The sequence below is a fragment of the Heliangelus exortis genome, chromosome 2 (genome assembly GCF_036169615.1).
Source record: "Heliangelus exortis chromosome 2, bHelExo1.hap1, whole genome shotgun sequence".
NCBI lineage: Eukaryota > Metazoa > Chordata > Aves > Apodiformes > Trochilidae > Heliangelus > Heliangelus exortis.
In genome coordinates this window covers 39,478,415-39,493,708 of record NC_092423.1, presented here as the reverse complement: position 1 = coordinate 39,493,708, position 15,294 = coordinate 39,478,415, and the positions used below count along the sequence as shown (strand labels likewise).

Genomic DNA, 15,294 nt, shown 5'->3' with positions numbered 1-15,294 from the left:
TTTTATTTTTGCTCACAATCCATTTCAAAAGAAGACAAGATAATTACACCAGTGAAGGTTAATGGGGTTATAGAGCCTACTACACAGGAATCAATATGCTTGGACAAAGTGGACGACACAATTTTTGCTTCTAATTTTTTTTCTTCCATTGTCTGAAATTCAAGGGCTGCTTGAAACGTCTTCCTCTACCTTTAAAACACCAGTCAAAAGGCAGGCAATTAATTGTGATTTTGGTTTTCCTGAAACTGCAAAATGTATTAAACATATTGGGAAGGTTAAGAACTGGAAACCTATTTGCATCTTCCATCGTTGAGCACCACAGTCTGAAAAAGAGGCAACATTTCTGTTGAAAAAAGGCCAGGTGGAACAGTGTGCAGGCATCATTCTTAAAGTCACCCAAGAAATGCTTGTGTTCTTGCAGTGCTCATAATCATAATATCAATGATGTAGTTGGAGGTGCTTTAAAGCTTTTGCTTTTTTAGAGCTATACACGGCAGTACTTAGATAAAAAGCAGGATTTGGGGGTTTCCCTTTGGAATTCTGTCATTTGTCTTAATTGTCACATACCCACAGGTGCCAGGCCCGTCAGTTTCTGCACATCACTGCTTAGAAAATTTACGCTATCCCCTCAATTTAGAAAAAAATCTAGTTAAACCTATCTTTTTTTCAATTAGTTGTTCAATTAGTTGTTTGACTCCTTTAGGGGCAGCTGAAGAGACAGTTGCTAGGTTTAAGCATTTAAACGTGTTGATACATGTTACGCAGAATTAAAATATCTTCTGCATCTGCTTTTATTTCCAAACCCTAACCAAATAGGTGTAGGCAGTGGTGGTGGTGATCCAGCAGATGGCATTCAGGCCTGGGAGCTGTGTTGTGTCCTGGTAGATGGCCCTGCCAGGTGGAGTGGCTGTACCCACCCTGGCTGAGCAGGGACCCATCAGGAGAAAACGATGGAGAAGCAGAGGACATCTCTAAGCACACCTGGTTGTGCATGGTGCGAAGAGGGCCTTGGCCTTGCAGGGAATCATCAGCCCTGTGCCATCCTCCTCTTGGATCTTCCAAGAGTTTCATGGCTAAAGGGACCCTGGTGTGTTGTGTTTTAGCAGGCAGCTGCCACAGTCTGTTCCTCCCCTTTCAGAAAGGTGCTGATGTTTTGGAGGTGATTGTAGAGAGAACCACAAGTCCTCAGGTGTCGCTGATAATGAACTGGGAGCTTAGGCCCAGCTGTGCCCAATAATTAGGGCCTGCCCCAGCCAGAAATGGGCGGGGCTGAAGGGCAAAATAAAAGGCATGCTCCCAGAAGAGGAAGAGGGATGAAGATGCCTGAGGAGAGGGATGGCAAGAGAGCTCCGGAGAAGAGCCGAGTCCCCATGAGAGAAAGGCTCGCCGCAACAGGTGATCGTTGGTTTCTTACACATAACTGCAAATAATTCATAGCTAACGTGGTATGCTGCAATGATGAAGCCTTTGACTGCCCCGTGGGAGACTGTTTACAGCCTACTGAAATACTAAGGATTGGAGTCAAATTAAAAATGTACCCTTTTTCCATGTTCAGTTCTCCACAGTCAAGTTTGCTGCTAACACTTCAGGTGTCATTGCTGTGCACCACCTTTCTGAAAACCACTAGTACTGACCAGTTCTTCAGGCATATTGGCCCTCGCTTTGTAGATGACTTTGAAGAGCTTGAAGAAGCTTAGATGAGCTTTGAAGAGCTTTGTAGATGAAGAACCCACTGGCCTGACCACTGTGACATAATGTGGACAGCACTGGAGAAGAGGGAGCATGAAAGCAGCTGTTTCTGTTTGGCCATCTCCTTGTGAGGCTCCATTCAGGATGAGAGAGTCCTCAAGAATGGAGTGGTGAGCAGTGGCCAAGGAATCTGAGAGATGAACAGCAGCTTCCCTCAAACTGTTCCAAGCACTGATGTCTCCTTCAGGAATCGTAACCGTGCTCATTGCTTTCTAGTGATGAATCTACTTGCTGCTGTCATGAAGATCAGTGCCTCCACTGAGAGGATGTTGTGTTCATTTAAAGGGAAGTAAGTGGGCCTGGGGAATAAAGATAGTGATGTAAATGCTCAGTGCTAACGGCTTAAATATGGTACAAGGTTTGTATAAAGAGAATTGGCTTATTTTATCCCATGGCTGACATGCAAGAACCACGCTGAAGTTTACAAATCTATTTTTAGGAGGAACAACTGATAAAGTTTAAAAAAATTTAAACTTAAATTGGATAGATATTTAAGATACCACTAATTAGAATATGAAAATCCCTTATCAAAGATACCATGAATGACTCTCAATCTGCCAGTAGTTCTGATGAAAAAGATCAGCTTCTCAAGCTGAATTTGGAAAATTCATAGTTATTTTCCTGCTTGTGACTTCATGGCTGCTAATCATGTTGATGGTGGTCCCCTGTTGATCCTACTTGATCCTAAAGATCCAACTTACTGCTTTATTCCTTGGCTTCCAAATGTTTTCACTGAACATTTGGACAGGAGGCAGAAGTTTTTTGACTTTATCCAGGACAGCTGTGGAGTAGCAGTAGGGAACAGAGGTGGAAGACTGCAGACTTGGTGTTAAGTATCAATGGTCACAGTTTTCATGCTGTGCATGTGTGCAAGAGCAACAGAAGAACCACAGCAAATGCCAGGAAACAAAGATTTGGGAAGCTTTCTCCCCAGCTGGAAAAGTTGCCTCTGCAAAATGCAGATATTTCAAACTGGTTAAAAGATTTTGCACTGATAAATCACTATCTTTCCAGGAAAGCTGCTATGCTAAAACAGCACTTGAAGCAGCACCAACTGAAGTGTTCCTGTTCCTTTTGCAGTTACTTCAGTAAACTCTGGACTAGACTCACAGGGCTGACCTGCTGATGCAAGGCTGAAGGTGCAGCAGAGTGGCTGAAGAAAATGGAAATAAATGAGAGTACTTTATTGAAATTAATAGAATGGCTACAGCATATATTGGGGATGGGATGTGGAAAGAATAAATACAGAGCATTTTGCTTTTCTCCACACTATTGCAAGAAACCCACAACACTGAGACCATCACAAGCTTGATTCCTAGTTCCTCACTCTTTCCTATTGTGAATATTAACTGCTCTCAAAATAAGAGATGCTTTATGAGGTGATTTGATTTGATTTAATTTAATTTCATTTTGTTTCATTTCATTTCATTCCATTTCATTTCGTTGCTTTGCAAAAGCAAAATTGAAGTTCAAGGTAGTACTAAAGCTTGAATTGGTGGAAACTATGTATGTATGCAATGCCACAGGCACTGGTGTAAACTTCAAAGACAGAATTACAAACTTACGACATACTTTCTGTTAGTGGAGACCTGAAATTCAAAGAGCTGAAGGCCTCCTGCTCTTCCTTATCATCCTCTATTATTTGCCAACTGAAACTCCTCAATTACACACACTGCTGACTGCTTGGTGCACGTGTCTATTTTGAATAAACAGAAACCAGAACCAACTTCTTGTGTCTGCCCTACTCATACCTTACTATTAAGACAACTCAGCAGGCTCTCACTTTAAATTTTCATGCCTGTTTCCTGTTCTTAGTGAGAAATTAATTGTTTGGTTGCTGAGGCTGGTCTGAGTGGAGGTTGGTATATAAAGACCTGGACTCTTGCAGATATGAAAGACAACGTTCTGAATAGGCAGGTGAGCACTACAGGTAGGGTAGAGTTTCTTATGTACTCCCTTGAAATCTCAATTCTAGCTGTACTCAAGATATTCCAGAACATATCTGTAATTAAAGTTCAATCAGCATGACTGCACCACCAGCAAGCCCAGCTGCCATGCTCTCAGTGCACAGGGGCAAAAATCTTTCTTAAAAAAATTATTTTATGTCAGTAATATAAAGAATTTCTGAGAAAATAAGTAAGTTATTGCAAAAAGAATTTCTGTTTTCTTGCTTAACAGTGCTAAAGAAGAGAGGGAGTGCAGCACAGTACAGCATGGGAATACTTATTTGAAATTATAGGAAGCACCTATGGAGTCCCACATCACATGCTGAGGTGAGACAGGAGGCATTGCAAACCTCCCTAGGAATACTGCTATGCCAACAATTCCTGAGCTCAGACCGATGAGTTTTGTAATTATTTAAGTAGGAAATTCTTACCAGTCTTCCCACCACAGAACCTACACCAATATCCAGCACTAGTGATAACAAAGTAATTAAGTAATAAGTAACAAGAAAGTAATAAGACCAAAATAAGACCAAAGTAATAAGACCAAATGTTTCAGAATTTGGCATCAGAGGGAATCGAGCCACAGGTGGAAACTAAAGAGTCACTGAAATGCCAGAAAGCATTTCTAGCTAAGTAACACACACTTCAGGCAATTCTTGGGCTTAGCTTTTGTGGCTATCTTAGATAATGAATAAACTTCACATGAAGTCATTAAGAGCAGACAAAGCAATAATCTGCACCATAGGACTTGTCTACACAGGGAAGAGCTCAGAACTACTACTGCAGAGTGTCTGTTCTGCAACAGCTCCCCGAGGGGATGTTTTTCTGCTGTAAGTATGCATTTGTGTGGTTTCACTTAATACACATGAGAATTGAGCTATGTTAAAAGCAAACAAGGGCATCTGTCATGGAAAATAAGAGCATTTACTTGAGTAACCGGTGCAGTATGGCTGCTGGGCTTTAGATTCCCCACTTCAGACACTTGGACGGTAACCACCTTATGTAGATCAATCCAAAATGCACTACTCCTTCATGGTAAATGTAGAAAATGAAGGAAATGGAACCACAGACCACATGGCTCCTTGATGAAGTAGTAGTTAGCCAGAAGCTGCTTGTAGTGCTGAGCTATTTCTGCAGCTCACACATGTAGGCTCCCAAAATTCAGGCTGCCAACTACAAAGAAGCAACCAGAACCACTCACACATGTTTTTTTTTGTGGCCATAAATAGCCTGCAGATGTTTATGAAACAATAAAAAGCTCTTTCAAATATACCAGTGCATATGACATAATTTATATTGTAACTTCAGATATGACATTGAGTGACTGCTTATTCCACATAGGCTTCAGAATGAGTCTGAAAAAAACAGTAGTTTCTCCACTGTAATGCCTTTAAGACATTACACTCTTCTAAAAGGGACAGAATACATGGGCAGCAGGGATGGCAAAGCCTGTCTGATACAGTTGTGCCAGGCAGTAGGAAGTATCTGATCCACTTAATTTACTACTGAAAGAACCAAACAAGACCCCCTAAAATAGCGTCAGGAGGAGATTCTGAATAACAGATGGTTTACTTGCCCATCTCTTCTGTTTAACAAGCCAGCTGGTTCAGCAGGTTTCATCCACATGTGCTTCTGAAATTCATGCACAGCAATGAGGTATCGATACAATTAAAAGTGACAGCCACTGACACATTAAATGCTGTACTAGAGGTTATCTGTGCTTGAAAATCGTACTACCATGTGAGAGTAAGACCATTCTAACTATGCAGCTGTGTCTAATGAACAAAGAGTTCATTAAATTGGCATTAGGAGGGTGCATAGATAGGCTTATGCCTGTGCTAAGGAAGAAGCTAAGTCACACTGATGTATGATAGCTTTAAATCAGTGTAATGCATTAGTACTAGGAATTGCACCAGTATATTTATTCTGGTAAAAGATTATCCCTGAAAAAACACCAGTTATATCAGCACAAACCCTGCACATAATTAGGACACAGGGCCAAGGGGAGGTAATGGCAAGAGAATCCCAGCAAGGAAGCAAGATCCCATTGTATGGGACTGGTGAGAGCCACCCACAGATGTGATTTCAGAGCACTGGGAAAGCAAGGTGATGGAACTAAGCATTAATCTTTCTTGTTTCCTGCTAAATGTGCTTGTATGATAGGGTGTTTACATGAACCAACAGCAGAGTCAGTCAGCCACCTTGCTGCAACTTCTTTTAAAATATGGACCACCAACTTGATCCCTCCCATCCACTCTCATGTCAGACCAAAAGTGTCCACCCAAATACCTCTGAAAAGGACTAATTCCTCCAAGCCTCTTCATCATCTCTCTCCCAGTTCCCATTTCTGTTCCTCTAACTTTCTTCTGACTGTGGGCAACAAGAAGTTGTTCTGTCAAGTCATTGCACAGACTCAGTCTAGAAGTCACCCGCAGAAGTCACCTCAAAGGATCAAACCCACCTGCTCCTCAAACTCAGGGTGCTGTCAGTAGAAGAGGCAAGTTCTCAAGATTTCAGGAGTGTGATGAGAACTGTGGGATGGTCTGCCAAAGGAAATAGATGCTCAGCTGGAAATACACGTGTACAATTTGCTTAAATCAAAGCTGCTGCTGAACTTTATAAAGAATGATTAATTTTTTCAGATGTGGAATTAACAGACCATGAGAATTTATAATGGGTTTCTATGCATGAAAAGTAAAACCAGAAGACATATACAAGAAAGGTACTCTTTAACTGAGAGTACACAGCCTGAAAAAATTGCAAGTCTTCTTATTCCACCTATTTTTTTGAATGTATCAGGACAATGATGGGGAGCAGACAGCAGTCCACACAGATGCTGCCTTTTGTAAGACATGCACATTTTCTGTACTCAGCAAATGTCAGCTGATGCCCACCCTCTGGAAGCCATAAGAAAAAACTACAATTTTATAGCCCATCTGACCCAGATGTTTCCCACTTGAAGACACTTCCAGACACTGGAGGCACAGGTGCTTTTGGAGGACAAATGAAATCCTAGGCAAGCTGAATTGTCTGAGGGCGGTGTTTTCCTTCAACTACAGAAAGCTGAGGGACCAGTAAGTCCCTGGAGCAGACAGGCAAAATGGGGCAGCCAGCTCTTTGGCCTTTGTGCCTCACATTCCAGTAAAAAGGGTGATAAATAGGAGATGAGACCGGGAGACATGGAATTAAGCACTCATCTGGAATCCCCTTCAATAACAATATTGTTCTGGTCTAATATTTTGCAGGAAACCAATCCATAAGTATCTAGTAAGAAAGTAGATGGAAGAACAGCATCAGAGGCTTCCAGTCAACCACTGCCTTAAACTATTATTATCTTCTCTGAAATAGTCATAAATATCAGGCAAAATCTGAGGGTTGTATATTTTTTTATTCTAGCATTTCCCCTCGGTGATGATATTAATTTGAATGCATGCAAATAAACATAGTGACTCTACGTTGTTTTGTCAAAACTAAACAGAACAAAAATTGTCTAGAAATAAAGGAGGGTAAAAACAAAGACCTTGTAAGAAACAAAGAGGGGAGAAATTAAAAGGAAGTCTGTATTCCTTTGCTTCTATTGAAGATGTAAAGGGGAGATCCCTTAAAAACACCATCTTTATGATAGTTTTCAGGTTTTTAACAAGGCATTTGGTTTCTCTAGAGCTGAAAAGATGGCATTTTATTAATAGTTCTTTTCTTAATTGATAAATTTCTTCCTCTTCATTCTAAGAACAACAAAGTCTTCCATTTTAGCTTGTCTGCAAATTAGATCTAATACAGAAAACCGGAATCACTTATTAGGGAAAAAAAAAAAAAAAGAAAAAGAAAAAAACAACAGAAAGAAAATAAACAGTTCTTTTTCATACTACATGCAAATCCAAATAATCCTTTTCCTCTCACAGTCTGACCCAATTTTTCTTGTTTAGACTTTGTTTTTCAAAGCAAGGCAACTTTGAGACTGCAAACTTGGCAGACACTGCTGAATATGAGAACACAGCGCTTGTAAAATCAAGTTCAAAGCTACTACATCCATGGCACTAAAATGTCAAGTGTACTGACAACTTACCCGTTGTAGCCAAAAGTCCTCTCTTTGCCGTGCTCATAGAAGTGGACAAACCTAAGTCAAGAGTTTCGTTCATCCATCAATTTTAGGTATCAGAACACCCATCCAAGTTTCTTGAGGGAACATCCTACTTGCAGGTAGGAGTATTTAAATATATTCAAGAGCTTCTTGTTATACATACTCGGAAAAGGGATAAAAATTATTGGCAGGACATGGGCAAATGTGTTGAGTTCATGCTTTATTGTTAACAAGCTACAAATAAATCACTACTTGCCAGATACAATGTGACAACATGGCTGAGGGGCCATTTCTTCCATTGCAGAACACAAACCAGTACAGAGAAATACTTGCAGAGTTCATTCCTTTCATCTTTTCACTCTTTTCCTGATCCTTACACCTTCTGCAACATGAAAGCTTCTTTTAAAACTGCAGTCAGTGACACAACTCCTGACATTTTTTTTTTTTTGGTGCTTCCTAAGAGTAATACCTAGGAATCCCTGAATATCCGGAAAAATTTTTTTACTGTAAGGGTGACGGAGCCCTGGAACAGGCTGCCCAGGGGGGTTGTGGAGTCTCCTTCACTGGAGACATTCAAAACCCGCCTGGACACGTTCCTAGGCGATGTACTCTAGGGGGCCCTGCTCTGGCAGGGGGGGTTGGACTAGATGATCTTTCGAGGTCCCTTCCAACCCCTAGGATTCTATGATTCTATGATTCTATGATTCTATGATTCTATGATCCCACCCTGGCCTAGTGCTGCATCATTTCCTCCCCTCTTTAGCTAGAAAAAATGAAATTATTTGACAGCTTAAAAAATTTACTTATTTTACTTTGTGTCCATAATCCATCATGTGTGTTTGTACTTTAACCCTACTTCTCTATTTTGAAGAACCATACCCTGTGAATTTAAGATTCTTCCTTTGTATCTGCAGCTGCTCATAATGTGAGCAAGCAACCAGGATCCAGGTAGCCCTGTAGCATTTTCTGGATGCAGTCTAAATAAATAACTGGGGGATTATGAGCATGTGGTAACAGACACAACATTTTAATCACTCTGCCACATTGGCTATGTCTATGTTGGCAAGCAGGGGGGTGCATCAGGAAAAACTCTGTGGTGCAAACCAGATTGTGGGGAGAACATGACCTTCACAGTCTGTGGGCTCTGAGGTTTTGTTCCAGGCTGGCCCCATCTGTGGTCAGAGCGCAGCCCTTGGTAATGTTTTAGTTGAATTGTTTCTCCTGTGTCTCCTGGGTCTGCTCCAAAACATGAACTGAAGAGGAGACAAAGAGAGACACCAGAGATTTACTTCAAAAAATACATACTTCATCTGAAACCAAGTGCTAGCATAGATGAATGTACATGTAAGTTTGCAGTTTGCCCTTCTGAGTAAATCAGTGGCCATAGCTGTGGCAGATTTAATCTGAAGTAAGTCGAGCTGACATCATGATAGCAGAATAATAATCTATTACTAATCTATTTTGGTGGAAATTTTAAGAGAAAGCTGCTGTGGAATAAAGTCGTCCTTTTTTCTTTTTCTTTTTCTTTTCTTTTTCTTTTTTCTTCTTTTTTTTCCTTGTTTTTTTGTTTTTCTTCTTATTTTCTTTTTCTTTTTTCTTCTTTTTTTTCTTGTTTTTTGTTTTTCCTCTTATTTTCTTTTTCTTTTCTTTTTCTTTTTTCTTCTTTTTTTTGTTTTTTCTTGGTTTTTTGTTTTTCCTCTTTTTTTTCTTTTTTTCTTATTTCCTTTTTTTCTTTTTTTTCTTTTTTCTGAAACATGGAGAAAGTATCGTATTCTTCAATAACTCCCTGAAGTGCAATTATCTTGTCACAGCATTGAGGGGCAAAGTCTTGGTGTAGAGGAAGAAGTCCCCTCCGTCCCCTTTGTCAGCCAAATCCAGCAGCTCCCACTATTCACACAGCACTATAGCTGCACCCCGAGAAAGGCTGACAAAAAACCTCAATGCAAATATCCTCTCGGACATCATGTCAGGACACAATGCTGCTGGCATGAAAAATAACGGATAAAAAGAGCATGAAAACTTCACAGAAAGCGAACAGGAATTTTCTCTGTGCAAATTATAAACAGGCAACAGAACTTAATTGCCAATATCAGTTTTATAAAACTTCCCTTTACCCCTGATTTCTACCCCTTTTATCTTTTTCTCTTTTCTATTTTTCTTCTGTTTCTTCAGTCTTTCCTCTTATTTGTCCAGAGTGTTATATCTTGTATTTTTGTCTTCAGTGGATGCAATAATCCTGAATTTTGCTCTTGAGCTGATAGCTATTTCCTTCACAGTAGGTCCAGTGGTAGCTGCCCTGAGAAATAACCAGCAGTTACCCCGTGGTCTTTCACCAGTGTTCTATAGCTGGATGCAGACTGTGGTCCTGTTCTGCTGGCAGAAGGGAAAGGAAATGGAAGATACAGCCCCAGCAACCCATTGATGAATGAATGGGTAACAGAACACAACATAGGAAACATCAATTAAGATGATTGAGATCCGGAAAACTTTGTCTACACCAGCAAAAAATGGACCCATTGACCAAATCAGGCTAAGGATAAAAAAACACCACCCGTTTAAGGAAATTAATCAAGGAGGTCTTGGACAGATCTTCTACTACAGAACCATGAAATGCAGATGTTGTGTTGATAGGCATCCAATTCTTTTGTTCCTATAGAACTTTTCATCCTTCTTGTTCATATGGGAGCATCATTCATATGTTCATTCTGCTGCTCACTGCAGGTAGTAATCTTAGTAAGGTCTGATGTCTTCCAGTCTCCATTTTTTCCTGGGAAATACCCATACACCATAAATTTATGGAAGGAGAAAATGCAGCAGGAGCACTGAAGTGGGACAGAATGAAAAACATCCTGGAAAGGGAATTAAGAGTTGAAATCCTATAAACAAACAGTTTGGAAGGTTCAACAGACCTTCTCTGAAAGAAAGAATTGTTCCCTTTCATATTTGTTCTTTCTTTTTATTAAGAAGATTTGCCTGTACAGCCTCTGTCCACTAAATTTAAATGCATCTAATTATGATTTTTTTGCTGGCAAAATTGTGCAGTTTAATGGTAGCACTGTTTTGCATTTATGCAGAGATTTAAACCTCATTTTTGAAAATTAATTTTACCAACAATCCCACAGAGAGCTGTTCAGTTGCCAAGATAACCAAATTCTTCCCTTTTCACTCCAGTCCTCCTATGCTGGCCTTCCTTTGTGCATTGTTTCCAGGATGCTCATCACTGGGCAAATGCTTAGCACAGGGTCTGACAGTAACAACAAAAAAGGGGATGTCTAGCCTTGGTGCCATTGCCATCCTACCACAAAAATGGGCTCTGGAAAACTTCCTAGGAGAGATGCCAGCAGCTGCATGGAGCCCTGCCTACACTCACACCAGGTCTCTGCTACCTGTGATGCTGAACCACAATGATCAAAAATTTGGGAAAAAGGCTGATGTAGACACCTCATGTAATTCCCCTGTAGTTCTCTGTACTCTGCTACTGTGAATAAATTTTTATTCCTATTGATCTCTACACATCACTGCAAGTGTTTTGCTTAAGGGCTCTTACCAGAGGGAAGTTTTTGGGGTACTCAAAACAGATTAAGAATAATTATTTTCTTCTAGCAGAATTCTTATTCCTGAACTTGCTTTGTATTTTAGTATCATATGGGAGAAACAGCCTATAGTTTACATAAAAAGACTAAGAAAAGATTCTGGGCTTTTCAGTAATTAGAAATGAAGTAAAAATGTATAATAACATTCAAATGATTTCTCCTTTATAAAAGATATGCAGCTGAGAGAACTGTACTTATTTAGTCTGAAGAAGAGGGGATCGAAGGGAGACCTTATTGCTCTCCACAACTACCTGAAAGGAGGTTGTACTAAGGTAGGTGTTGGTCTCTTCTCCCACTTAATGAGTGAAAGAGCAAAAGGAAATGGCCTCAAGTTGTGCCAGGAGAGGTTTAGAGCAGACATTAGGAAAAATTCCTTTACTGGACGAGTGGTCAGGAACTGGAACAGGCTGCCCAGGGAAGTGGTGGAGACACCATCCCTGGAGATGTTCAAAAAACAGGTGGATGTGGCACTTTGGGACATGGTTTATTTGGCATGGTGATGTTGGGTTGATGGTTGGACTCTATGATCTCATCTACCTCATCCATCTCTCTCGATGGACTCGAGGTCTTTACTGACATCTGTGATTCTATAATTTTGTGGTTGGGTTTTGGGTTTGTTGCTTTTCCTCTCAGGCAACAAAATTATTAGCGTTTTGATTTGCTGATAAATCAAGTAAAGCTGAAAATAAACCTCCAGTAGATTTATTTACCATTAAAAAAAAAGAAATAAAATTGGATTTATCAATCTTAACTTCTCTCTTTTTTCTTTTCCTTCTTAACTAAAAGCCTCCTAACACTCCCCTCTTTTTGAGAAAAGCTGCTTTTTCCACATTGAACGCAAATCTCTTCCCCCCATCCCCTCTTCCCTTCCCTCCCTTTTCCCCCGATCCCTGCGCAGGCGGAGCGCGGGGCGGGGCGAGGGGCGGGGCTTAGGAGAGGCCCCTCCCACTTCTGGTGACGTGCGGCCCCTCCCGGCCTATGGGCGGTGGCGGCAGCGGCAGCGGCGCTGTGAGCGGCGGCGGCTGCGGGCGGTGAGTGAGGCGACAGCGTGTGTGTGTGTGTGTGTGTGTGTGTGTGTGTGTGTGTGTGTGTGTGTGTGTGTGTGTGTGTGTGTGTGTGTGTGTGTGTGTGTGTGTGTGTGTGTGTGTGTGTGTGTGTGTCTCTGTGTGTGTGTGTCTGTGTCTGTGTGTGTGTCTGTCTGTCTGTCTGTCTGTGTCTGTGTGTCTGTGTGTGTGTGTGTGGGGGGGGGGGGGGGGGGGGTCTGGCCCGACATGACCCGGCTCGGCCCGGTCCGACCCGGCTCGGTCCGACCCGGCTCGGTCCGACCCGGCTCGGCTCGGCTCGGCTCGGCTCGGCACGGCTCGGCTCGGCTCGGCTCGGCTCGGCTCGGCTCGGCTCGGCTCGGCTCGGCTCGGCCCGGCTCGGCTCGGCCCGACCCAGGCTACGGCGCGGTGCAGCGGCAGAGCTCGCAGCTGCAAACGCCGTCGCGGTGGGGGTGGGTGTAGAGCGTTTCCTCTGCGGTCTCCGGGGGACCAGTGAAGGCGCTGCCTGAGCTCCTTAAAGGAACCCGGGGTTCGGGGAGAGCCCGGGTGCCGACACCGAGCCCTGCAGCACTGGTGCCGGCCGTGACGGGGTTTGGGTTCTCCCTGTCTCTGTAAGGCTCTTATTCGCCTATTCTTTAACGTGGGGCTGCGCTGTGATTTACGGTCCTCTAAGTGTCTTCTCTTAATAATGATCAACATCCGGCGGGAAGAAACTTAGATGTAAATAAATGTTAAGATTGTTTTGGACCTCCACTTTTTGTTTTGCTGAAGCAAGCCCGTCGCCTTTGGCAAGTATGGTATTTATCGGGATGCGCAAAGCTCTGTGTACGTACGTTATATTATGTTTATACCTTACATGTTCGTGCTTATTAATACATGCTTATTTATATAGTGCATATATATAAATGTACAACTTAGGTGATATATCATAGTTATGTAATATGTTGTTGCAGACGGGAGTGGAAGGTCTTAAGGTTTTTTTTTCAAGATTCAGTGACAAAGATGTTAGGAAGAGGTGATTTTAATATAGACTTACAGAAGCACAGCTTAGCAGAGTTCCATGGCAAGGCTCACCCTGCTACGTAGAAGGAGTATGTAGGGGTTGGAATAGGATAGGAGTGAGGGGGAGGGATCTGCACCACCACATGTGGCATTATTATTATTAAACTCTGTGTTGTTTAAATTAAACGTCTTAGAGTACATATGAAGAAAGCCTCCGAAAACATGCAGCCAGAGCTAACTGATTTATGAAAACAAGGAAGTTCCAGTGACTCAGATGCCGGTTCAGGTTGGGCCGGGTGCTGGTATTAGGCACCGGGGTGGGTGAGCAGCTGCCCGTGCTCTTCCTCCGGGATCACCTGGCAGAGACCTGGAGTCACCACCTGGCTGGCTGTTCCCACAGCCTCTTCAAGGATACGGCCATTTTTGGGTAAATATTGCCCAATTCTGCTAGCAGGGGTGACGAGGTCAAGGCAGACGGAGCTGAGGAGCCGGGACACTGAGGGTCAGGAGCTGGTGTGAGGCTCCCACCCGGAACATCCCCGTGAAAAACAGCGGCATGGGGTTTCATTTCCCCTTCTGCATCTCAGTTTGATGGGAAATCAGCTGAAGGGGACGGTCTTCCTGTTTGTGCTAGGGAAAACTGAAACCAAAAGTAATGCGAGGCAGAATTTTCCTGAGTGGCACAAACTGGGCTTTCCCCAGAGAAATGGAAATAATGGTGTTTTCTTTGTGTACTTCAGGCTAAGGTATTATGCTAGTTCAAGAATTCTTGACTTGAAATCCGGAAGTCTTTTGTTTATCCTGTATATTTATATTGAATTTAAGAACTATTTACCTTTTAACGACTTTAAATTTCAATTTAAATTGCATTGGTGCATGATGTCTGTATTAATATACTTTCAAGGGCTTATAATACATGTGATCTTTAATATAGAATATTGTGATTTTAAAATTTATTTTCAAATTAATTACATGAGTTATGTACTTATATGTAAGTTACTATATATGTGCTTATACTAACAGCATAATCTCTCCGATTGTATAGTGTAATTCAAAGCCAGTAGCACCTAGAAGCTTCACCCAGTTATTTGTGCAAGTAGGAGCTGTGCAAATACAGATGAAAACATGGCCCTAGGTCCCAGAGAACTTGCGAAACAAAAACCAAGGCACTATTTGTTAACATAGACAGAAAAAGTTGTTCTATCAAGTGCCTCCAAATGCTTATAAAAGTGTCAGATCCGTTATGTGTTATTGGTATCACAGTCCCTCTTTCATTTATGTCTGTAGTTTAACTGCAATTTACTGTTATCAGAAGAAGAAATTGATTTAAGGATTTGTTGCTGGTTTGCTTATGCTCTTGCCTAGAATTATCTGATTTGTGATAGAATCAGCTGCAAGAGTGTTTATATTTGAATAAGAGATTGGTGTATTTGAATGATGCAGTTTTGGTGGTGATTTTGGTGGGGTTTTTTTGGTTTGGGTTTTTTTTTTTTTGGAGGGGGGGGCAGTTGTGCTTGGGTTTTTTTGTTTTGTTTAAGATATGTTTATGGTACCATCAGTCAGGGGCAGCCTGAAAGCTGGAGTGGCATCACAACTTTGTGTTGCTATGTTTCATTAAATATTACCTAGATCCAGTCTCAGTGGACTCTGGTTTTCTGTTGTTTTCCCTTGTTCCTTGCCTTGCAGGCAGCGCTGAGTAAACATTGCCGGTACCCTTCAGGACCTCTCCCTTTGATCTTTTAATAGACTTAGAAGTTGTCTTCAGCTATGTTTTTCTCTGGCAGCTCCTGAGGAACATCTACTCTGAAGGTAGAACCTTTCACCAGCCCTGGTGGACCTGCTTAGGCAACCTCTGCACTCACTGCATGCCCATGGGACTG

At 41.9% G+C, this 15,294-nt stretch overlaps 1 protein-coding gene across 1 annotated transcript in view; it reads left to right on the top strand.

Annotated features, from left to right (window-relative positions):
* Positions 1 to 12,368: 12,368 nt before the first annotated feature.
* The window catches only part of SNX10 (sorting nexin 10), a 36,044-nt gene continuing 33,118 nt past the window's right edge, over positions 12,369 to 15,294 (top strand). The window contains exon 1 of the mRNA XM_071735654.1: positions 12,369 to 12,400. The gene's annotated coding sequence lies outside the window, so the exon portion shown is untranslated. The remainder of the gene's footprint in view (positions 12,401 to 15,294) is intronic.